Genomic DNA, 25,533 nt, shown 5'->3' with positions numbered 1-25,533 from the left:
GTTGCATCTGTAGACGTTGGTGAGAGTCGTAGCTGACATGCCAAATTTCCTTAGTCTCCTGAGAAAGTAGAGGCGTTGGTGGGCTTTAACTATAGCGTCCACATGGAGGAACCAGGACAGGTTGTTGCTGATCTGGACACCTAAAAACTTGAAGTTCTCGACCATTTCCACTTCATCCCCACCAATGTAGACAGGGGCATGCCTTCCACATCGCTTCCTGAAGTTGATGACTATTTCCTTTGTTTTGTTGATATCGAGGGAGAGATTATTGTCGTCGCACCAGCTCACCAGATTCTCTCTTTCCTGTACTCTGTCTCGTCATTGTTTGAGGTCTGACCTACAACAGTGGTGTCATCAGCAAACCTGAAAATCGAGTTGGAGGGGAATTTGGCCACACAGTCAATGGTGTATAAAGGAAAAAGGGGCTGAGGACACAGCCTTGTGGGGCACCGGTATTGAGGGTGATCGTGGAGGTGGTGTTGTTGCCTATCCTTATTGACTGCGGCCTGTGGGTTACGAAATCTAGGATCCAGTTGCAGAGGGTCGAACCGAGCCCCAGACCACGAAGTTTGGAGATGAGTTTCACAGGAATAATGGTGTTGAAGGCTGAGCTGTAGTCTATGAATAGGTGTTTCAGGGTTGAATGTAGAGCCAGGGAAGATGCCGTCTGCTGTGGACCTGTTGCGGCGATAGGCGAACTGTCATGGATCCAGGCAGTCTGGAAGGCATGATATTTGCCATGACTAACCTTTTGAAGCTCTTCATAATGATGGATGCCAGAGCCACCGGACAATAGTCATTAAGGCACGCTGCCTGGCTTTTCTTTGGTACCAGGATGATGGTTGTCTTCTTGAAGCAGGTAGGGACCTCAGATTGGTGTAACGAGAATTTAAAGATGTCGGCGAGTACCCCCACCAGTTGGTCCACGCAGGACTTGAGTGCTGGTCCGGATACCCCTTCCGGGCCAGTTGCTTTCCATGGGCTGACTTTTGAAAAGGCTGCTCTGGCATCGGCAATGGTAAATCTCTGATACAGGTTCATCCGAGGCTTCCAGGGTGGAGGACGTGCTCTCGCTGACCTCTTGCTCAAAGCGGGCATAGAGATCATCGGAGAGGGGTGCATTGGAGCCGGCGATTTTACCTGCCTTCATCTTGTAGCCTGTTATGTCTTGCAGACCTTGCCATAGTCGGCAGAAGTGTGTGTGGCTAGCCTGGGACTCTAGTGCAAAAAACTTGAAGAGCTAGAAGAAAGTGACATAGGGGGTTAGAGAATGATGCATATGGAGGCAACTCAATGATCTGGAAGTCTTCTTATTGAAAAAATGATAAGGACATGTTTGAGGCATTTAAAATAGATTGTAAATGAGTTAAGGTACTTTTATTGGCGAAAGATAGCTGAGCAATGGGAGATCAGTTTAAGATGAGAAGAAATCATTTCAGGCAAGGTACAAGTGAGCATCCAGTTTCAAAGACAAATCATATTGGACTGGAAACATTAACCCAGTTTCTCCCTTCCAGACGCAGCCAGACCTGTGGAGGTTTTCCAATATTTTCTGCTTGGTTACAGATTTCCAGCACCATAGTATTTTGTTTTTATAACACTGAAGATGGTTGGTTACCGGAACAGATTACGAGGAGATTGTAGTTCAGATATCAAAATTTAACCAGTGCCTTAAAGAAAAATACATCATCAGATAAAACTGCTCAGGAACGGGGACTGGACTAGATGTTCCTGTGTCTGCTCCAGTCTTGAGGTTTCTGGCTGAGTGTCAGCAGGCCATCAGGGACAAGGCTAGAATAGAAGCAACCGTGATGGTCTATCAGTTCAGCACCATTCCCAACTATTAACCATTTAGAGTTTGGTTTTAAATGTTGAAAAGCTATGGATCAAATAGTCTGGAGCAAAAAAAATACTTTAGGATAGAAATTGCTATTATTGGTGTCAACGTATGGATGGTTAACAAGCTCACAACAGATTCCTCTATCTGGTTTAATGAAACCATTAACCAGATTTCGACACTCTCATATTGTCACAGTTTTTACAAGGCTTCACCTAAAGAATTAGACTGCAGACATCAGGGCTTCCGCTAATATATGAAGATAGCTGTGGGGAAGGAGTGGGGGATTTGATCCCAACGTGGTGTGTTCTTAATCTTGACTATATTGTTGAGCAGGTACCAAGCAGAAGTTGTTTATTTTTGTTCAGGAAAGGAAAGAGAAAATTAATAATAAGTAATCGACACTGGATCAAATGCAGTATTAGTGGAAACCTAGCAACAGTTCCTCTCAGCTATAGTGAGTAGCCTGGGGACCCAGAGGAGGAAGTAAATAAAAGGTGTGTGGAAAGAGACACGCTGTAACCCACAGGCCGCAGTCAATAAGGATAGGCAACAACACCACCTCCACGACCACCCTCAATACCGGTGCCCCACAAGGCTGTGTCCTCAGCCCCTTACTCTTTTCCTTTATACACCTTTGACTGTGTGGCCATAGTGAAACATAGCCACCGACAATAGAGAGAGGGAGATTTGATTCCCATTCCACTGAGGTCCATCCCACTCTCCATAATACAATGGCAGCACCAAGGTATATGCTTTTCAGTCGGGAAGGAAGAGAATTTGGGAGGACAACAGTTTGGAAAGATAGTCATCATTTAGTTACTGTTGCATTTGCCCCAACATCTGGTTGCACAGCAGCATAAGCAAGAGCCATGGCTCAAGCAGAGAAATAGGAGGTACATCCATCAATTCCATTGCTTAAAATTAAATTACACACAAGAACAGCAGATATATGGGAACACCACCACTTGGAAGTTCCCATTCAAGCCACTCACCATCCTGACTTGGAAATATTGTATTTGATTTATTGTTGTCACATGTATTAGCATACAATGAAAAGTATTGTTTCTTGCGTACTATACAGACAAAACATACCATTCATAGAGAAGGAGAGAGGGTGCAGAATGTAGTGTTACAATCATAGCTAGGGTGTAGAGAAAGATCAACTTAATTTAAGATAGGTCCATTCCTAAGTCTGACGGCAGCAGGGAAGAAGCTATTCTGGAGTCAGACCTCAGACCTTTGTATCTTTTTCCCAACAGGTGGTGGTGGAAGAGAGTATGTCTGGGGTGCATGGGGTTCTTAAATTACACTGGCTGCTTTTCCGAGGCAGTGGGAAGTATAGACAGAGTCAATGGATGGGAGGCTGGTTTGCGTGGTGGACTAGGGTCCTTTGTAGTTTCTTGCAGTCTTGGACAGAGCAGGAGCCATGCCAAACTGTGATACAACTAGAAAGAATTCTTTCTATGGTGCAGCTGTAAGTGTTAATGAGAGTTGTAGCAGACATGCCAAATTTCCTTAGCCTCCTGAGAAAGTAGAGGCGTTATAGGCTTTCTTAACTATAGCGTGGAGGGACCAGGACAAATTGTTGGTGATCTGGCCACCTACAACTTGAAGCTCTTGACCATTTCCACTTCATCCCCATTGAAGTAGACAGAGGCATGTCCCCCACTATGCTTCCTGAAGTTAGTGATCATCTCCTTCGTTTTACTGACATTGAGGGAGAGATTAATGTCATCGCACCAGTTCACCAGGTTCTCTATCTCATTCCTGTACTCCATTTCATCATCATTTGAGATTTTATTTTGGAAATTGTTTGAAATATATCACCATTCCTTCACTGTCACTGGGTCAAAATCCTGAAACCCTCCCTAACAGCACTGTGGGTGTACCTACACCACATGGATTGCAGCAGTTCAAGAAGGTAGCTCACCACCACCTTCTCAATGGCATTTAGGGATGGGTAATAAATGCTGGTCTAGTCAGCGACACCCACATCCCATGAATGAATTAAAAAATCTGTAGCTAATTTCTAAAACTTCCATTAAAAGTGGAACAATGCATGCTGTGAAATTGTGGAACCTTGTACAAACATACATTGAAACAAACTGGCTGAATATTGAAGGGATGCAAAAAAAGATTGTTAGATGACTTCAAGAACTGAAGGACCAGAATGAAAGGAATGATAAATAACGTTGGAACTTCTTTATTTTGGAAAGACTAGAGATTGTAAGAATGTAAGACGAGAAAGAGCTTAGAAAATGTAGGGGAATGTTTGCAGGCAGGCAGGCTAAACTGGGACCTGCACCTCTTCTCACTGGGGAAACTCCTGCTCTTGGGTGCTACCAGCAAATCAGATTATCCAACAGCTGCATCCATCACTGCAGTGCATGTGCATTAGTGGATTGTAACAAGGAGAAAGGTGTCCCATGAATCCATGGAAATAGGTAATGGGCAGATAGGCTTTGGGTAGATTAGGAAGAGGGGTGGTGAGGTGGAGGGTGGCGGGTTTAAGGCAGCAGGTGGAGAGTGGGAGTGGGTGGGATTAAAGCTACATTGTCAGTAACAAAGCCAAAGAAGTGGTCTGAGATGACCCTTCAATTAGAAGAATCTTGAGAGCCAAAAAAGCAATAAGAGATAGTGAGGTTAAGTAGAATGTAATTTAGGTGAGACGGAGTGATGATAAGACTGCAAAAGAAGTTGGAAGAGAGCTAGGAGTGTTTAAATGCAGGTCAAATTGCATACTTGGAATGATGGGAAGAAAGAAGGAATTACTTCTTAGTGAGGAAGTCAGCATGGGGCTTGGCAAGGAACACCAGTAATTGAAACCACAATGCATAATGAAATAAAGTGATTATTGATAGGTTTGATAATCTTTTCTCACCCTTATTTCCCTATGTTCACAATTTATTTCATAAATTCATAAGATATGGGAGCAAAATTAAGCCATTCAGCCCCTTAAGTCCGCTACGCCACTCGATCATGGCTGATATGCTCCTCATCCCCATTTTCCTGCCTTCTCCCCATAACCCTTCAACCCCATTCCCAATTAAAAATCTGTCTAACTCCTCCTTAAATTTACTCACTGTCCCAGCATCCACCGCACTTTGAGGCAGCGAATTCCACAGATTCACAACCCTTTGGGAGAAGTAGTTTCTCCTCAACTCTTTTAAATTTGCTACCCCTTATCAAATTTTATTTGAAGACATTCTGTAAACTTGCAAAATTTCATGCTTTGCTACCTTATGCTTTTTGAAAAATTGAATGAAGTGTGAAACTTTTGTGGTGTAACCCTTAAATACTTGTGTATACGTTCACGTTGTGGTGTGTAAAATGCTAATCTCTCTGGGACAATGGAAAAACCCTTTGGCAAAGAAATTCAAGGCAACTATAACTAACTGCCACAGGTAGAGCTCTCAGGTTAAATGAAGCAGTACTTTGAGCTTTAGAAACAAACTCACCGATCCCAGCCACTGATTCCCGCCTCAATCCATCCTATTTCACATTTTTTAAAAAATCATTCATGAGAAGTGGGCTTCGCTGGCGAGGCCAGCATTTATTGCCAAACCCTCAATGTCCTTGAGAAGGTGGTGGTGAGCTGCTTTCTTCAACTGCTTGAACATACAGCACTTGAAACACACAAACAAAATGGATTCTAGAGCAATATAAACAGACAACTTGGGCAGTCAAAAAAACTCAGGCTGTGATTTCACTTCCAGCTCCAAAACCTCACCTCAATTGTTCTAACATGAACAAATATGGAAAAGCTACATTCGCTATGTACAATCACAAAGTGGAAGCAGGATCCATTCCTACTAATAACTAGCTTTGCTGCTGGAAGATTTTATGCTAATATTAAAATGAATATTAGCTAAACAATTCAAACTGGCAGCTATTTTGGTCAAATCCCAGATTTCTGTGGGTTGTAAGGAGAGGCATATTCATCAATATTTGTAATATTCCTTCCACTGAGATTAGCCACAACTACTTGTTAATTTAGTTTGTTATTCAATAAAAGTAATAGCTTTTAGCATAATTTAAAAATGCATTGTTAGCCACGTCCTTGCTATAGAGGGAACGCAGCAAAGGTTTACCAGGCTGATTCCTGGGGTGGCAGGTCTGTGATATGTGGAGAGACTAAGGCGGTTAGGATTATATGCATTGGAGTTTAGAAAAGTGAGAAGGAATCTCATAGAAACTTATAAAATTCTAACAGGATTAGACAGGGTGGATTCAGAATGTTCCCGATGGTGGGGGGGAGTCCAGAACTAGGGATCATAGTTTGAGGATAAGGGGCAAACCTTTTAGAACTGAGGGGAGGAGAAACTTCTTCACCCAGTGGGTGGTGAATGTGTGGAATTCACTATCTCAGAATGTAGTTGGGGCCAAAATATTGTGTGATGTCAAGAACTTAGATATAACTTTTGGGGCTAAAGGGATACGGATGGGGTGGGGTGGGGGGGGGGGGGGGGGGAGGCAGGATATTGAATTTGATGATGAGCCATAATGAAAATGAATGGCAGAGCAGGTTTGAAGGGCCTAATGGTATACTCCTGCTTCTAGTTTCTATGTTAATATCCTGATGTCTTACACAAACATTAAAGATCAAATATTGTCTTTAGATCAGCCCCCACCTTAAAGTTCTTATTCTGTCCTTATTTATAATATCATAAATTCTTATATTCACATGTAAAATAGAATTATTCAATTCAAATTATTTGATAATTTACTTTTTAAGCAGAAACAATGATTGAATTACTGGAAATAAGACTCATATGCTAGAAAAGAATTTATTTTTTAAAAATTGGGCATGTTAATTAAAATACCAAAATGACATGAAAGCAGCGAGTAATATTGTGAAAAAAGAATGGTGTGATGTTCAATATGACACAAAAATTAACCCCAGGAGAAGGCTGCATTTGTAGTGAAAGATCTACATTTAATAAGGACTTCTAAAGTTGTTATGGATACACTGTTTGAAAGACAACCTCTGACAAGCAGAAAAAAGGTAGGATTATGAACATCCAGATGAATGAATTTAAGTGAACATTATTCACAAAAATGGCAAGCATCATGTGTACAGTACGTCAATCACTGACAACATTAGTGGAGTCCAACACTCAGTGTACAACTGATACTCCAGGCAAATGCAATACTCTGCAAAAACAGTCAAAACAAGGTGGACGGGAAAAGTTAAAACTTAATAGGATACAGGCCTGCATAACAAAGGTCAGGGTGGGTGTGAAAAGTTGAAAAGTTCATATCAAATGATAGAAAGGGCCTTGAGGGCTAAAAAGGAAATGCAAGAACAAGGTGAAAAAGATGAAGTTTCAGCAACAGAGTTGAAAGAAAAATATATTAGCGTCAAGTTTCTATATACGACAGTTAAAAATCAATTGAATTTCTAGTCCAGTTGAATTCATAAAAAAATTAAAACACTAACATTACACAAAGCAGTGCCTGTTATTAAAACAAATTCCTGTTTTGTTGCATCAGGTCAACTTTATTCAAACTAGCCAGAATCAGCATGACAATTTGGTGTTAATTCTGCTGATTAATAATATCCACTGCAGGTACAAGTTGATATGCACAGCCATTTGCAAAAAAGCTTCAATTTTTAAATTTAACTAGATTGCTGCTGAATAGACCATGAAATGAAAATATGCTCACTTGGTGCCATTTCAACCGTGAGTGACAGGAAACCTCCAGGGCTGAGAGTAAATAACAGTAAACCTTGTGTTTAGGTTCACTTCTTGCAACTTTTCCTATCGTAAATTCCTACGTCTATATTAAAATGGAAAATTCTATGTAAAACTGTCACGCTGTAATTACACCTTCCTTCCATGGGACTGCACCATCCAACCTCCTCAACCTTTTGCTTCCCAATTTGTCACAAACCTTCCTAATTTAATTATAGGTAGTCATTTCAAATCAACATAATAGAATTTGTGACTTTAAATAGGAAAGAATTACATTAGCAAGCCATGGTCCAATAATCTCTTGTTCTCTAACCCCACCTGACCTAGACAACACTAGATATTGCCTGTGTGTTCAATGCCACAGGAGACTGAGCAGTTATATATTACACCTTGCATTTTGTGCCACTTTTCTGTTGTGCAACATTTACTTACTTCTCGCATTATCATCATCAGACTTCCATTGGTTGATTCAAAACGTCAAAATGCTGCAAAAAAAAACCTGAAGCAATAGGTTAAGTTTGAATGAAAAGCGGAAAGTGGGCTGGAAAGCTATGAGAGAATCCGTTCAGGTCTTAGGTTCTTTAATTAATCACGAGAATCACATCAATAAAATTACTGAAGTTACTGCAGTGTTGTCTTTTTGATTCGTCTTATTTAATGTTTATTTGATTGCCACTAAACTCAATTACTATCTTTCTATTACCAGAGTACTGTGGGTACACCATGTACTATATACAGGATGCATTGAAGAAACTTGCTAAGTACACTTCAACAGAAATTCCTTCCCCCACCATCTTTGCTGCTCTTATCCTTGATGGTTGTAATGTGGTATGATCATCACCTCCAATCTCACACAGTACTTTTTCCTGACAATACATCACCATTACTTCATACTTGCATCAAAATCCTAGAATTCCTGACCCAACAACATCGTGGGAGCACCATCACTACAATGACTACAGCTGCTTAAGGAGAAAGGGCAACAAAGGATGGCAAACGGCAGAAATGATGGATTTAGCCTTGATATTTCTATTCAGAGCCATGGGTCAGATAGTCAAAAGCACATCCCACTGTCTGAGCATTTTCCAGGATGCTTTGGTTGCGCAGGAAGCTGAGCCAATCAGGAGTATCGGAATTCATCTTGAAATGGGGAGGAATTTCAGTTGAAACCAGGGAAAAGAAGATTTGGTATTAGTTCTGTCAGACCCGTAACTTGTGTATATATATTAATAATAAATTGTTCATTGCTGAAGGCACAAGTTGCCTTTGACTTTACTACAGGAGGAAACCAGAATCCTGGGAGGAAACCCATGTGGACATGGGGAGAATGTGCAAACTCTACACAAACAGTCACCCAAAGCTGGAATCGAACCTGGGTTCCTGGCGCTTTCAGGCAGCAGTGCTAACCAGTGCCACCGTGCTGACCCCAACAGTACCTGGTTGTTTTTTCAAGATATTGTGAATAAAAACTAAGGATAAGTTTCAAAAGCTTTACTTGGTTACATTTACTTAGTGTTTTTTTTAAATTGAGGTAGTTCATATGAGAGAATGGAGTATCAGAGAGGGAAAGGAACAGGGCACCCATTTGAAATATAACAGATTGCACTCATGGCACATGTTACAACTTAATTTATGTTCAAATTTATTTAAAAATCTGTTATTTATTTCTCTCTTCTAATATGGGTCAGGAACTATAGGTGTGAAGGGTAGCCCACGTCTCCCATCAATTAAAGTTTAAGCCTTCAAATATTACAGGCAGCAAGATCAGGCTACAGAATTGTATAACAAAAGCCATTGGGGATGTCCACTGGATAATGGGCATTACGTGCAAGATTGGATTCAAAACTATCTGCATGTTGTGAAGTGATAATGGACAGAGTCAGGGTCATGTGTACAGTCGAATGGAGTTATTCCTGAGGAGCTTGGCTGGTGGGAAAAGTTCTGCATCCTCATTTGTTGGTGCCTTCCACCCAGAAGGAATTGTTTTTTCTCCTAATTGGCAAACACGGCACATTTGTCACATGCTTTATGTAAATATGAACTGTAGACTGGCTTAGCTGGAAGCTGTTCTTTAGGGTAGAATGGAAGGATCCAAATGCTTAGAAACGTAATGGCACTATATCCATCACAGACATTGAAAGATTCTTGAAATCAACCTAGAATAAATGGTATAAATTCTAGTACTCTAGTGAAGGCAGTAAACTGGGAGGCGATGGCCTAGTGGTATTATCGCTAGACTATTAATCCAGAAACTCAGCTAATGTTCTGGGGACTCGGGTTCAAATCCTGTCACGGCAGATGGTGAAATTTGAATTCAATAAAACAATATCTGGAACTAAGAATCTACTGATGACCATGACACACCATTGTCGATTGTCGGAAAAAAACCCATCTGGTTCATTAATGTCCTTTAGGGAAGGAAATCTGCCATCTTACCTGGTCTGGCCTACACGTGACTCCAGAGCCACAGCAATGTGGTTGACTCTCAACTGCCCTCAGGCAACTAAGGAGGAGCATAAATGCTGGCCTAGCCAGCAAAACCAGTGCCTCACGAATGAATAAAAAAATACTGACTGCAGACTTTACAATAAGATGCAAAAACACTGAAAAAGGTAACAAGATATTTAAGACAAAGAGCATAAATACTTATTGTCAAAACCTCTGCTTTAATAGGAACTGAAACACCAGTTATTTGACTTTAAGAGTTACATCAAGGTGAGGTAGGTCCACTTTACCTGGGGGAGGTTTAAAAATTGTACAAAATTATTTATGGTCTAAATGAAATTTCAGTATTTTTCAATATTAAACTTAATTACTTCAAATTAATATAAACATTGATATCAACTCATGTGGGTAATAAATACTCTAACAACACTCAAAAACAGTTGTGACCTTCTGAATAAAGCAACTATTTTTACACATTCTGAAGGAGTTTTGTCAGAATAGGCTCAGAGTACAGTTGACACTAAATGTTCTCTAAAGTAGGTGAACGGTCTTGCAACCACTGCCCTGCTTTTTCCATACTAGTAATTATAACTGATTCAGACCGAAATTGCTAAATTACTGCAGCAACCAATACTCCCAGTGATTTGGTACTGCAGGTGAAACATTGTGACATAATTTTGAGCTGGAATTTAACTCCATAGAATATGAACTACTGAGCTACCTAAAACTTGAAAAGCGAAAAGAAAAACTCTTTTAATTCCCAGGGTGATGCCAAAAGTAAGATCTGGAAGCTAATGCATAAGGTGTACACGTAAAATCTGATGCAAAGTGAGCAAATATTCAGGTTTTACACACACACCCTTCAATGTTCGCTTAATGCTTTTATTTAACACTGAGCAATCAGCCGCATGCAGATCCAATCTGGGAGTCCCAGTGCACATCTTATTTTGTACCTCATCATTAAGCCCTCATCATGATATTGTCAAAATCCTGCAGATGCCCATTGAACCACCAGAGTCAGTTTATTGATTCATGTTGACAGAACTAATGTGAGCCAGCTACCAAGGCATAGTGGCCCAGAGGAAATAGCTGTGGGGTAGACGGGAATGGTGCACAGAGGGTCAAGAGCAAGCTGCCCAAGTCCACAGGATGTTGGCACACCTGTTCCTCCCGGGTCCACGTGAAAGCAAGTTTAAAAATAATACTCGTCTCTCAATTGGGGCCTCAACAGTCTCTTTAAGGGTCAAAACCACATGGACAGGTTAAATCTCATGGGATCCAGGGTGAGGTAGCCAAATGGATACAAAATTGGCTTGATGACAGAAGACAGAGGGGGTTGTAGAGAGTTGTTTTTCAAACTGGAGGCCTGTGACCAGCGGTGTGCCTCAGGGATCAGTGCTGGGCCCACTGTTATTTGTCATTTATATTAATCATTTGGATGAGAATATAGGAGGCATGGTTAGTAAGTTTGCAGATGACACCAAGATTGGTGGCATAGTGGACAGTGAAGAAGGTTATCTAGGATTACAAGGGGATCTTGATCAATTGGGCCAGTGGGCTGACGAATGGCACATGGAGTTTAATTTAGATAAATATGAGGTGATGCATTTTGGTAGATCGAACCAGGGCAAGGCTTACTCAATTAATGGCAGGGCGCTGGGGAGAGTTATAGAACAAAGAGATCTAGGAGTACAGGTTCATAGCTCCTTGAAAGTGGTGTCATAAAGTAGACAGAATGGTGAAGGAGGCATTCGGCATGCTTGGTTTCATTGTCTCAGAACATTGAATACAGGAGTTGGGACGTCTTGTTGAAGTTGTACAAGACATTGGTAAGGCCACACTTGGAATACTGTGTACAGTTCTGGTCACCCTATTATAGAAAGGATATTATTAAACTAGAAAGAGTGCAGAAAAGATTTACTAGGATGCTGCTGGGACTTGATGGTTTGAGTTATAAGGAGAAGCTGGATAGACTGGGACTTTTTTCTCTGGAGCGTAGCAGGCTGAGGGGTGACCTTATAGAGGTCTATAAAATAATGAGGGGCATAGATCAGCTAGATAGTCGATATCTTTTCCCAAAAGTAGGGGAATCTAAAACTAGAGGGCATAGGTTTAAGGTGAGAGGGGAGAGATACAAAAGGGTCCAGAGGGGCAATTTTTTTCACACAGAGGGTGATGAGTGTCTGGAACAAGCTGCCAGAGGTAGTAGTAGAGGCGGGTACAATTTTGTCTTTTAAAAAGCGTTTAGACAATTACATGGGTAAGATGGGTATAGAGGGATATGGGCCAAACGCGGGCAATTGGGACTAGCTTAGTGGTTAAAAAAAGAGGCACATGGACAAGTTGGGCCGAAGGGCCTGTTTCAATGCTGTAAACCTCTATGAATGCAACCATTCAAGGCTCACCACTACCTTCTCAAGGGCAACTAGGGGTGGTCATTAAATGCTGTCCTTGACAGGGACACCCACATTCTGTGAATGAATAAACAAAATCACAAAGATGTAACTTTGCAAAATTGGATGCTTTTGTACTGTTTTGCAACTGAAAAACAATGTTATCCAATTGTACCTCCCCTTGCACAAGTGTCTAAACCATTAAATAACTGAAAGAACAATTAACTACTTTAATGGCTGCGTTAGAGACTGCATTGGACGATTACATACCTTACCTCTATTTATAGATGTAAGGAAAAGCTTTGTAATAATAGTATTTGTTTCACATTATTCATTAAGCAAAATTGACTTGGAGTCCAAATAACATTTTGTGTCTTGGAATGAAAACATTTTTCACACATCACAATACTAAGATAACAGAAAATCGCAAAGGACACAAGTAATTTCAGGAAGTGGTGTCATGACATTGCTATCCTATGTCCTCTGCTAATTTCACCATGTGAAATGGCAGCAAAGAGTACCAAGCTGCCAACTATAGGGAAAGGAATTGAGACTTGAAGGCAGCTGCTTTCCATCTGAGGTCTGAACCAAAATTAACAGCCAAATGGAACTTTAAAATCCCATCATTAAATACAGGAGATCATCAAATAACCATTAGTGGTTGTAAAGGATCAAGATCATTTAACACCACACTTAAACCTGAATAAGTGCAATAATTCACCTCTAGCATAACGAGCTGTAAAAATGATAAAACATTATGAAAATGTAACAGATTCTGCTACATGGAAATTGAAACAATGTGTACTCAAGAACTGATGGGGAAAATGTACAGAATTGTCAGTGTCTTTATGTGGCATAACTTACATGTTGAGGGAAAAACTGCATTGATTCATCATCATTTAATACATTTTTATAGGATTATGCACTTCATCATTTCCCTGCTTTGAATAAAGACTTCCTTCAGGGGGTGGCCAAGGATATTTAAATGAGGAAGAATAAGTAAATTTCATCTGTACAATAATGCACTCAGTATTGTGATAACTATCATTTCTACTTTACAAAAAACTGAAAATCAACTTCTAGCAATGCTCGAACTATTTCCAAAATTACCAGTTCATAGTTTATCTTGAACAGTTAAAGTATTTGGTCACAAGATGGGTGAATGGCTGGTACAATATTCCACGAAGAAAAAGAGCATTGTGAAAACTAAAAATTTCCAAAAACAAAGTGCCGACTAAAGAGACTCCCTAAAGGGCATTACTAGTGAACCAGATGGATCTTGACGATAATGGTTTCATGGCCACCATTAGACTGTTAATTCCAGATTTTTAAAATTCAAAATTCGAGCACCTGCCGTGATGCGATTCAAACCTGGGATCGCAGAGTATTATCCTGGGTCTCTGGATTGCTAATCTAGTGACACGACATCACCACCTCACCCAGCATTCACTGCCCATAGGTTCTGAATCTGCAACCTACAACAACCCCAATCATCATTCAAAGCTAGCAACGTGGCATTCCCACATTGAATGTAAATGGTGACAAAAATTGAACTAAACAGTAACACCGTCTATACTTCTCACTGCCTCGGCAAAGCAACCAGCATAATCAAGGACCCCGGACATTCTCTCTCCCAACTTCTGTCGGGAAAAAGATACAAAAGTCTGAGGTCACATACCAATCGACTCAAGAACAGCTTCTTCCCTGCTGCCATCAGATTTTTGAATGGACCTATCTTGCATTAAGTTGATCTTTCTCTACACCCTAGCTATGACTGTAGCACGACATTCTGCACTCTCTCGTTTCCTTCTCTATGAACGGTATGCCTTGTCTGTATAACGCACAAGAAACAATACTTTTCACTGTATGTTAGTACATATGACAATAATAAATCAAATCAATTAACAGGAAATGATTTTAACCAGATTAATGAGAAGGAATGGCAGTGCAACTTTGAACAAGTGTGCTGGGAGTTGGGTGAGTGAGGGAGTTAGGGGACGTGGGGCCCTGTAGGAATTGTTCTTACTCTACCACAGAGGAAGAAACTAGTTCTTGGTGAATAACAGGTCAGCAGTCACAATCTCGTCTACTCCTAAGGTTTAAAATAATATTTAAACTGGTGATAAGTTAATAAAATACATAAAAAAGAAAACAAATTAATTGAATAAATAATTTAGTTAATTAAAGAAGGAATTGAAAAAACACATTATGGATGGCAGGACAGATGTGTCATGCCTGCAGCATGTAAAGTGAAGTTTATTTAGTCACAAGTAAGGCTTCCATTAACACTGCAATGAAGTTACTGTAAAATTCCCCTAGTCGCCACACTTCGACGCCTATTCGGGTCAATTGTACCTAACCAGCACGTCTTTCAGACTGTGGGCAGAACCGGAGCACCCAGAGGAAACTCACGCAGACACGGGAGAATGTGCAGACTCCACATGTTCAGTAACCCAAGCCGGGAATCAAACCCGGGTCTGTGGCGCTGTGAGGCAGCAGTGCTAACCACTGTGCCACTTTGCACCTATGTGGGAACTCATGGATGTCAGTATGATCCAGGGTAAATTTCTGCAGTGAGTCTTTGTGGCTTATGGAGCTTTGGCTCAGAGCCATTGAGTAGGAGGCTGAGCTGCAGATACTGCGATGTATCAAGGTGGGGGAAAGTTACCCGGACACTGAATCAGGACACAAGTCAAACTCCTTAGGATAGTCTTCTGAAGTAGTCAGTGGTTAGGGACAGGGGAGTGTGACTGAGAGTGAGGCAGATCAGGGGACCCAAAGGAAGTGCAGTCTTTGCAATTGTCTGTCAGGTTTGAGGTTCTTTCAGCTTGCTTGGATGAGATTGGGATGACTAAGCAGACAGGCCATAGCACTGTAGTATAGGAAATCTTATTAGGTGGGGGGAGCAGAAAGGAATGTAATGGTAGCAGGGAAACAGAAAAGTGAGGGGGATTGACACTGTTTTCTGCAACAAAGAGGGAATCCAGATGGTTGTTGCCTGCCCTGTGCCTGAATTTGGGACATTTGCTCAGGGCTAGAGAAGAACATGAAGTGTGAGGTGCAGGATCCAGTAGGTACTAACAACATAGACAGCACACAGAAAGAGGTTCTGCATTGTCCGTCTGAGGAGTTAGGCCCCAAATTAAGAAGCAGAACCTCAAAGATAATAATCTCTGGGTTATTATCTGAGCATGATGTGGAGATGGCGGCGTTGGACTGGGGTAAACACAGTAAGAAGTCTGACAACACCAGGTTAAAAGTCCAACAGGTGTATTTGGTAGCAAAAGCCACTAGCTTTCGGAACAGGCTGTTCCTTCGTCAGGTGGGTGGGAGTTCTGATCACAAACAAGGCACAAAGACACAAACTCAATTTACATGAATAATGATTGGAATGTGAGTCTTTACAGCTAATCAAGTCTTAAAGGTACAGACAATGTGAGTGGAGGGAGAGCATTAAGCACAGGTTAAAGAGATGTGTATTGTCTCCAGATAGGACAGCTAGTGAGATTTTGCACATCCAGGCAACTTGTGGGGGTTACAGATAGTGTGACATGAACCCAATATCCCGGTTGAGGCCGTCCTCATGTGTGCAGAACCTGGCTATCAGTCTCTGCTCAGCAACTCTGCGCTGTCGTGTGTCGTGAAGGCTGCCTTGGAGAACGCTTACCCGAAGATCAGAGGCTGAATGCCTGTGACCGCTGAAGTGCTCCCCAACAGGAAGAGAACAGTCTTGCCTGGTGATTGTCGAGCGGTGTTCATTCATCCGTTGTCGTAGCGTCTGCATGGTCTCCCCAATGTACCATGCCTCGGGACATCCTTTCCTGCAGCGTATCAGGTAGACAACGTTCTCCGAGTTGCAAGAGTATGTACCGTGTACCTGGTGGATGGTGTTCTCGCGTGAGATGATGGCATCTGTGTCAATGATCCGGCACGTCTTGCAGAGGTTGCTGTGGCAGGGTTGTGTGGCGTCCTGGTCACTGTTCTCCTGAAGGCTGGGTAGTTTGCTGCGGACAATGGTCTGTTTGAGGTTGTGCGGTTGTTTGAAGGCAAGAAGTGGGGGTATGGGGATGACAATGACATGTTGAAGGCTCCGGAGATGTCGTAGCTTCTCCGCTCCAGGGAAGTACTGGACGACGAAGGGTACTCTGTCCACCGTGTCCCGTGTTTGTCTTCTGAGAAGGCAGTGCGGTTTTTCGCTGTGGCGCGTCGGAACTGTCGATCGATGAGTCGAGCGCCACATCCTGTTCCTATGAGGGCATCTTTCAGCGTCTGGAGGTGTCTGTTGCGATCCTCCTCATCCGAGCAGATCCTGTGTATACGGAGGGCTTGTCCGTAGGGGATGGCTTCTTTAATGTGTTTAGGGTGGAAGCTGGAGAAGTGGAGCATCGTGAGGTTATCCGTGGGCTTGCGGTAGTGAGGTGCTGAGGTGACCGTCCTTAATGGAGATGCGTGTGTCCAAGAATGCAACCGATTCCGGAGAGTAGTCCATGGTGAGTCTGATGATGGGATGGAACTTGTTGATGTCATCATATAGTTGTTTCAGTGATTGTTCGCCATGAGTCCAAAGGAAGAAAATGTCATAGATGTATCTAGTGTATAGCATCGGTTGAAGGTCCTGTGTGGTGAAGAAGTCTTGTTCGAACATGTGCATGAAGATGTTGGCATATTGAGGTGCGAATTTGGTCCCCATGGCTGTTCCGTGTATCTGGATGAAGAACCGGTCGTTGAAGGTGAAGACATTGTGGTCCAGGATGAAGTGGATGAGTTGTAAAATTGCATCTGGAAACTGGCAGTTGTCGGCGTTGAGTACTGAGGCAGTTGCAGAAATGCCATCATCGTGGGGGATGCTGGTGTAGAGTGCCAAGACATCCATTGTGACGAGAGTGCTCCTGGTTCAACTGCTCCATGTGTGCTGAGTTTCTGTAGGAAGTCCGTAGTGTCGCGACAAAAGCTGGGGGTTCTTTGTACAATGGGTTTCAGGATGCCCTCGACAAATAAACCTGTTGGACTTTAACCTGGTGTTGTTAGACTTCTTACTGTTATTATCTGAACCACATGCAAATTGGCATAGGTAAAATAAAGTTAGAGAGATGAATAGGTGTCTCAAAGACAGGTGTGGAAGAAGTGTGTTCTGGTTTGTGGGGCACTGGCACCAGTGCAGGGGAAATGGGGCCTGTATCATTGGGATGGTCTACACCTGAACCATTTGGGACCAGTACTCTTGCGAGCTGCATAACCAGGGATGTAAAGAGGATTTTAAACTAAATAGTGAGGGCAAGGGATCAAATTTGGGAAGATGTGGTGAATCAATGAGCAGAGACAAGGGAAGGGAGAAAGGTATGGGAAAGATAAACAGACTATGACAGGAGGGGATAGAGAGAGTACAAATTTAAGAGTAAATCAGCAGGTAAGGTAAAAAATTACAAAAATAAGAGGACAAAACTAAAGGCTCTGTATCAGAATGCACCTAGCATTCCAAATAAAACAGATGGACTGATAGCACAAATAAATAAGTACAATCTAATAGCCATTACAGATACATGGCTGCAGGATGACATATTTTGAAACCTGACTATTGAAGGGCACATGACGTTTAGGAAGGACAGGAAGCTCCAAAAAAAGGAAGAGTCATAGAGGTTTACAGCATGGAAACAGGCCCTTCGGCCCAACTTGTCCATGCCCCTTTTTTTAAACCCCTAACCTAGTCCCAATTGCCCACATTTGGCCCATATCCCTCTATAGCCATCTTACCCAGAGAGGTGGCTCTGTTAATTAATGATGGTATTAGCACAATAGGGAGAAATGATCTAAGAAATCAGGATGTAGAAGTGGTTTGGGTAGTGATGAGAAATGAGAAAGGCAAGAAGTCACCTGTGGGAGCTGTATACAGGTCCCCTTACAGTACCCACACAGTAGGATGGAGTATAAAGGAAGAAATGATGGGAGCTTGTCACAAAGGTACAATGATAATCATGGGGGATTTCAATCTACATGTAGGTTGGAAAAATATGATGGGACAAAGGCAATCTAGAGGAGGAGTTCATAGAATGTTTTTGGGATAGTTTCTTAGAACAGCACATTCTGGGGCCAACCAGACAGCAGGCTATACTAGACCTCATATCGTGCAATGAGATAGGATTAATTGATAATCTCATAGTGAAGGCACCCCTAAATAGCAGCAATCATAATATCTTTCAATTTCACATTCAGTTTGAGGGATAGAAATGTTTTCGCTCAGAGGACTGAGTGAATTTGGAATTCTCTTCGGCAAAAGGTGGTGGAAACAGAGTCTTTGAATATTTTAAGGCAGGGCTAGATAGATTCTTCATAAGCAAGGGAGTGAAAGGTTATTGGGAGTAGGTGGGAATGTGGAGTTAAAGTTGCAAACAGGTCAGCCATTACCTTATTGAATGGTGGAGCAGGCTCAAGGGGCTGAGTGGCCTGAGGGGACTGATTTGTGCTACCAGTATATTTTATTTGGAATGCTAGGTGCATTCAGATACAGAGCCTTTAGTTTTGTCTTTTTATTATTTTTGTAACCTCAAATCTCACCTGCTGATTTACTCTTAAATTTGTACTTTCTCTACAATGCTACTAATATGTATTTTCATATTATGTTGCATGCCCTGAACATCCACATGGCCATTACATAGCACAGCGATCACATCACAGCAGGTTACATTTTTTTGTCAGAATCATTAAACTTCCCACAGTACAACACAGTACACTTTTAAAAATACATCACTCGTTTTGGGCATCCTGTGGTTGTGAGAGGCACTATATAAATGCAAGTCTTTCTTTCATTAGGGATTTGCCCTTTTCCATAAAACTCCCTAACCGTTTTACAAATAGAACAATTTTAACAAACCTTACCACAGTTATGATCTGCTGTGATGGTTTATTGCAGTTTTTTTTAGTGCAACTCATTTTAAAATCCTATTTTTGCAGCACCCAATTGAGAGGGCAAGTGAGCAAGCAGGACCTGGATAACAGACTGTAATAATTATGATCGAGATGATCCAGTTTCTGATTTCCTCTGTTAAATTTTTCTCTCCCTTATCTCTGTTTAGCACTCCATCAGCCAGCCTGACTGTGATAGAGAAGTCACATATGGGAAATTGCAGGAGCAAGCCCATGCCCCTGCATTCTACATCACAACACACCACTACACTGACATACTGAATCATCTATATAACTATATCTCAGGAGTACCCTGCTGATTCAATACCATGTCAAGGGAGCTCTAATGGCTTTATTTGGACACAATTTTCACCAAATTGTAATTTCCACAACCTGTTAACCAGGATTCTTTATTGCTGACATGACAGTGAGAATGCTGCCCTCCAGTGGCTATTTTATCACTTGCTGAATTGTGGTGAAAATCTTTAAAAACATCCCCATTGCTGAAATGGCAGAAAATGAGTTCCAATTCACAACATGGCTTGTGCAAGCTCACGAGATCGGAACTTTAAAACTTCACAGTATTATTTAAAATCTCAATGGATTTTTAACTCCTAACTCAAGGAAGGCTATGGCCCCGCAAACATTTTGTTCATTTAATGAAGGTAAGTTTCAAGGGATGCAAAGTTCTCAAAATTATATTCTGAGTACTGGCTGGGTAAATGGATTCTTTGATTCACTGATCGTGGGGGAATGAGAAGGGTACAAGTTGGAGAATTGCCACAGTATTCAAGCACAGCTCCCACTGGAATCACATTTGATTAGTTTTAATCTGGACTCTCCATTCTCTCCCAGATATAAGACAAACATCAATTTAATTGCTGCCTTGAACTAAATATCTATCCCCACTATGCAAGCAGCATGGCACAAGTTGTAGTCTGTAAGCTGTTTTCCTCCTTGTTTCTCAGATACTGGTCTGCATTAATCTGTCAATCAACACAATGCCTTGACATTATCCAAACTAAGTAAAAGGAAAATGTGCCAAAGTCTGTAGGAAGAAGCTGAAAATAGACATTTGATGTGTGCAGGGTTTCACTTATCAAAGTTATGCACGTTGCAGTTTAAGTTTCACATTTGTTGCCTTAAGGGTTTGGAGAATTGAACTTCATTCTTACAAAAAGTGATAGCTGGAGCACATTTAAAGGGTAATTGGCTAAGACAAAGCATATATTTGTCTTTGCACAAGATTTTGGTCAGGCCTCATTAGAAATAATGTGTGCAGTTATGATCTCCTCACACAGTGAGTGATATTGAAGCTTTGGAAAGGGTGCTAAGCAGGAGCACTGACCTGAGTTATCAAGATAGCCTTAAAGTGTTGGGACTGTACACTTTAGAGAGAAAGACTTATGGATAACCTCATAGGTTTTTTTTCAATGATGAAGGGAATAGATTGCCTTCCATCAATCAAAAGAATGACCTGCAGGAATTCCATTATTACTCGGGCAGACAAGTACCAAAAAGGTCACCTGTCAAGTTCTGGACAATAGGCAATTATGAAGCTGGGGAAAAAAGTCAAAAAACTGGTGCAAAATGGCTTGCAAACATGGAATTCAGTCTCAAATAATGGTAATTCAGCTGGCTGATATCCCCCATCCATTTACATGTAATTTCCAGAACAATGCTCAAAAATCAGTAGCTACTTCTACAGCTGACCAAACACGTCCCTGAATTGTCAGCAGACTTAAGGGCACAGTGCCATGCAAGAGAGTTCGACCATAAATACTTCCTGCTACGTATTGTGTTTTGTCTGACTTGCTGTACTTTGCAAGCCAGTGCATTGTGAGATTGCAGGTTCCATGTTTTCTCAATAGTTTGAAGTCACACAACACAGGTTAAAGTCCAACAGGTTTATTTGGCTTTCAGAGTCATTAGTCTGACTGCGATAGCAATAAAAGACCGTTCTAATGTTAATCACCTCCTGTGTCTACTTGTGTACTGATTGAACTTGAAAGGTACCAGGACCAAAAACACACCACTTCCTCTGCCCAGTGCAGATGGGTGCAATCATGCCTTCACAGTGCAAGAGCTTTCAGCCCACAGTCTCATGTCTGTAGGTTTTTAAAAATTCATTTGTGGGCGTGGCTGGCTAGACCAGCATTTATTGCTCATCCCTAGTTGCCCTCCAGAAGGTAGTGACGAGCTGCCTTCTTGAATCTCTGCAGTCTGGGGTGTAGGTACACCCACAGCGCAGTTAGGGAGGGAATTCCAGGATTTTGACCCAGTGAGGGAGCAGTGATATATTTCCAAGTCAGGATGGTGAGTGACTTTGAGGGGAACCTCCAGGTGTTGGTGTTTCTAGGTATCTGCTGCACTTGTCCTTCTAGTTACAGTTACAGGTTACATTTGGAAGGACTTTACTAAATGTATATTCAGACCCAACAGATTTCCAACAAGTGCTCAAACAGTCTATATGATCCCAACTTTATTAAGATTGAAAGGCTGTGTTCCTCATGCTTTTAACAGTCATGATTTTTCTCTTGAAAAAAGTTGTAGTAAAAGGTCCATGAATATATACCATGAAACAGCACTACATCTTCCATTTAGGCACTTTGCAACCTCACGTCCTCAATAATGCGATCAACAATTTCAGATCAGGGTCACGGCTGTAACCATTTACGCTCCTTCTGGATCCATCTATTGCTTGTTTCCACTTCCTATTTCAACTCTACTTCTCTGCTGAAATTGCTTACAAACTGTTAAGTCTTATAAGGATGGAATGATACAGCACAGGCGGAGGCCATCGTGCCTGTGCTGGCTCTTTGAAAGAGCTACCCAGCGCCTCCCCTATCCCAGAGAGATTCTGTGACTGGATCCTAGACTTCCTAACCCACAGACCGCACTCAGTAATGATAGATAATGATATCTCCTCCATGATTATCCTCAACACCAGTGCCCAGCAAGGCTGTGTCCTCAGCCCCTTACTATACTGCTTATACACCTATGACTGTGTGGCCAAATTCCCCTCCAACTCCATTTTTCATGTTTGCTAATGACACCATCGTAATGGGTCGCATGTCAAACAATGATAAAATGGCGTACAGGAAAGAGAGAATCTGGTGAAATGGTGCGATGGCAATAATCAGTAAAATGAAAGAGCTAGTCATCAACTTCAGGAAACGTAGTGGAGGACATGCTCCTGTCTACATCAATGGGGATGAAGTGGAAATGGTGGAGAGTTTCAGGTTTCTAGGTGTCCAGATCACCCACATCCTGACCTGGTCCCTCCATTTTGTTGCATTAAGCCCCCCTCTACTTTTTCAGGAACAAAGAACAAAGAAAATGACAGCACAGGAACAGGCCCTTCGGCCCTCCAAGCCTGCAGCCCGACTTAACTAAAACCCCCTACCCTCCCAGGGACCATATCCCTCTATTCCCATCCTATTCATGTACTTCTCAAGACGCCCCTTAAAAGATACTACCGTATCCGCTTCCACTGCCTCCCCCAGCAATGAGTTCCAGGCACCCACTACTCTCTGTGTAAAACATCTGCCTTGTATATCTCCTTTAAACCTTGCCCCTCCCGCCTTAAACCTGTGCCCCCTAGTAATTGACTTTTCCACCCAGGGAAAAAGCTTCTGACTATCCACTCTGTCCATGCCGCTCATAATCTTGTAGACTTCTATCAGGTCGCCGCCCCTCAACCTCCGTCACTCCAGTGAGAACAAACCAAGTTTCTCCAACCTCTCCTCATAGCTAATGCCCTCCATACTAGGCAACATCCTGGTAAATTTTTTCTGTACCCTCTCCAAAGCCTCCACATCCTTCTGGTAGTGTGGCGACCAGAATTGAACACTATATTCCAAGTGCGGCCTAACTAAGGTTCAATAAAGCTGCAACATGACTTGCCAATTTTTAAACTCAATACCCCGGCCGATGAAGGCAAGCATACCGTATGCCTTCTTGACTACCTTCTCCACCTGCATTGCCACTTTCAGTGACCTGCGTACCTGTACACCCAGATCCCTTTGCCTATCAATACTCCTAAGGGTTCTGCCATTTACTGTATATTGCCTATCTGTATTAGACCTTCAAAGTGCATTGCCTCACACTTATCCGGATTAAACTCCATCTGCCATCTCTCCGCCCAAGTCTCCAACTGATCTATATCCTGCTGTATCCTCTGATGGTCCTCATCGCTATCCTCAAATCCAACCTTTGTGTCGTCCGCAAACTTACTAATCAATCCAGTTACATTTTCCTCTAAATAATTTATATATATTACAAACAGCAAAGGTCCCAGCACTGATCCCTGAGGAACACCACTTGTCACAGCTTTGCAATCTCACGTCCTCAATAATGCAGGAGGCTAAGGAAATTTGGCATGTCAGCTACGACTGTCACCAACTTTTACAGATGCACCATAGAAAGCATCCTTTCCAGATGTATCACAGCCTTGGTATGGCTCCTGCTCTGACCAAGACTGCAAGAAACTACAAAGGGTTGTGAACGAAGCTCAGTCCATCACGCAAACCAGCCTCCCATCCATTGACTGTGTACCTTTTCTGCTGCCTTGGAAAAGCAGCCAGCATAATCAAGCCTGCGCGCACCACCTTCTTCCGCCAGGAAATGGATGCAAAAATCTGAGGACATGTACCAACTGACTCAAGAACAGCTTCTTCCCTGCTGTCATCAGACTTTTGAATAGACCTACCTTATATTCAATTGATCTTTCTCTGCACCCTAGCTATGACTGTAACACTATATTCTGCACTCTCTCCTTTCCTTCTCCCCTATATACTCTATGAACGGTATGCTTTGTATAGCCTGCAAGAAACAATACCTTTCACTGTACACCAAGACATGTGATAATAATAGGGTGGCACAGTGGTTAGCACTGCTGCCTCACAGCACCAGGGACCTGGGTTCGATTCCCAGCATGGATCACTGTCTGTGCGGAGTCATAGTAATAGAGTCATTGAGGTTTATAGCATGGAAACAGGCCCTTTGGCCCAACTTGTCCATGCTGCCCCCTTTTATAAACCACTAAACTAGTCCCAATTGCCCACGTTTGGCCCATATTCCTACATAGCCATCTTACCCATGTAACTGTCTAAATGCTTTTTAAAAGAAAGAATTGTACCCACCTCTACTACCACCTCTGGCAGCTTCTTCCAGACACTCACCACCCTCTGTGTGAAAAAAATGCCTCTCTGGACCTTTTTGTATCTCTCCCCTCTTACCTTAAACCCACGCCCTCTAGTTTTAGATTCCCCCACCTTTGGGAAAAGATATTGGCTATCTAACTGAACTATGCTCCTCATTATTTTATAGACCTCTATAAGATCACCTCTAAACCTCCTTCACTCCAGAGAAAAAAGTTCCAGTCTATCCAGCCTTTCCTTATAGAATCCCTAGAGTGCAAAAGGTGGCCATTCAGCCCATTGAGTCTACACCAACCACAATCCCACCCAGGCCCCATTCCTGCAACCCTACATATTTACCCTGTTAATCCCCCTGACACTGGGGTCAATCAACCTAACCCGCACATCTTTGGACAGCGGGAGGAAACCGGAGTGCCCAGAGGAAACCCACGCAGACACGGGGAGAATGTTCAAACTCCACAAAGACAGTGACCCGAGGCCGGAAGTGAACCCAGGTCCCTGGCGCTGTAAGGCAACAGTTCCAACCACTGTGCCACCCCAATTGCCTTCTTCACCACTCTGTCCACCTGTGACTCCACTTTCAAGGAGCTATGAACCTGTACCCCTAGATCTCTTTGTTCTATAACTCTCCCCAACGCCCTACCATTAACTGAGTGAGTCCTGCCCTGGTTCGATCAATCAAAATGCATCACCTTGCATTTATCTAAATTAAACTCCACGTCTGCTCCGGTTTCCTCCGAAAGACGTGCTGGTTAGGTGCATTGGCCATGCTAAATTTTCCATCAGTGTACCCGAACAGTCGCCGGAGTGTGGCGACTAGGGGATTTTCACAGTAACTTCATTGCAGTGTTAAGGTAAGCCTACTCATGACAATAATAAATAAACTTTAAAACTTAAAAAGCTAATAAATCAAATCCTTCTATTCCCCCTTCAAGTCCCCATCCAATTCCCCACTTGAAAGCTCCTTCAGGGAACATGGGCGTCACTGCTGGACCAGCATTTGTTGCCCATCCTTCATTGACCTTGAAAGGGCATTTAAGAATCAACCACATTGCTGTGGGGTCTGGAGTCACTTGTAGGCCAGGGCAGCTCAGGAC

At 42.3% G+C, this 25,533-nt stretch overlaps 1 protein-coding gene across 8 annotated transcripts in view; it reads right to left on the bottom strand.

The window, feature by feature from the left end:
* The window catches only part of wdpcp (WD repeat containing planar cell polarity effector), a 142,667-nt gene that overhangs the window by 116,758 nt on the left and 376 nt on the right, over positions 1 to 25,533 (bottom strand). The window contains exons 2-3 of one of the 8 annotated variants that reach the window (XM_078230438.1): positions 7,969 to 8,035; positions 5,299 to 5,466 (exon numbers count right to left, since the gene is read on the bottom strand). The exons of 4 other annotated variants lie outside the window; for them this stretch is intronic. The gene's annotated coding sequence lies outside the window, so the exon portion shown is untranslated. The remainder of the gene's footprint in view (positions 1 to 5,298; positions 5,467 to 7,968; positions 8,036 to 25,533) is intronic. 3 more of the 8 variants (XM_078230439.1, XM_078230437.1, XM_078230441.1) reach the window with 3 other exon arrangements.

This window comes from Mustelus asterias, chromosome 15 (assembly GCF_964213995.1).
Source record: "Mustelus asterias chromosome 15, sMusAst1.hap1.1, whole genome shotgun sequence".
Lineage (NCBI taxonomy): Eukaryota > Metazoa > Chordata > Chondrichthyes > Carcharhiniformes > Triakidae > Mustelus > Mustelus asterias.
Note: the sequence above shows the minus strand (reverse complement) of the source record. Positions and strands in the feature narration are given on the sequence as shown.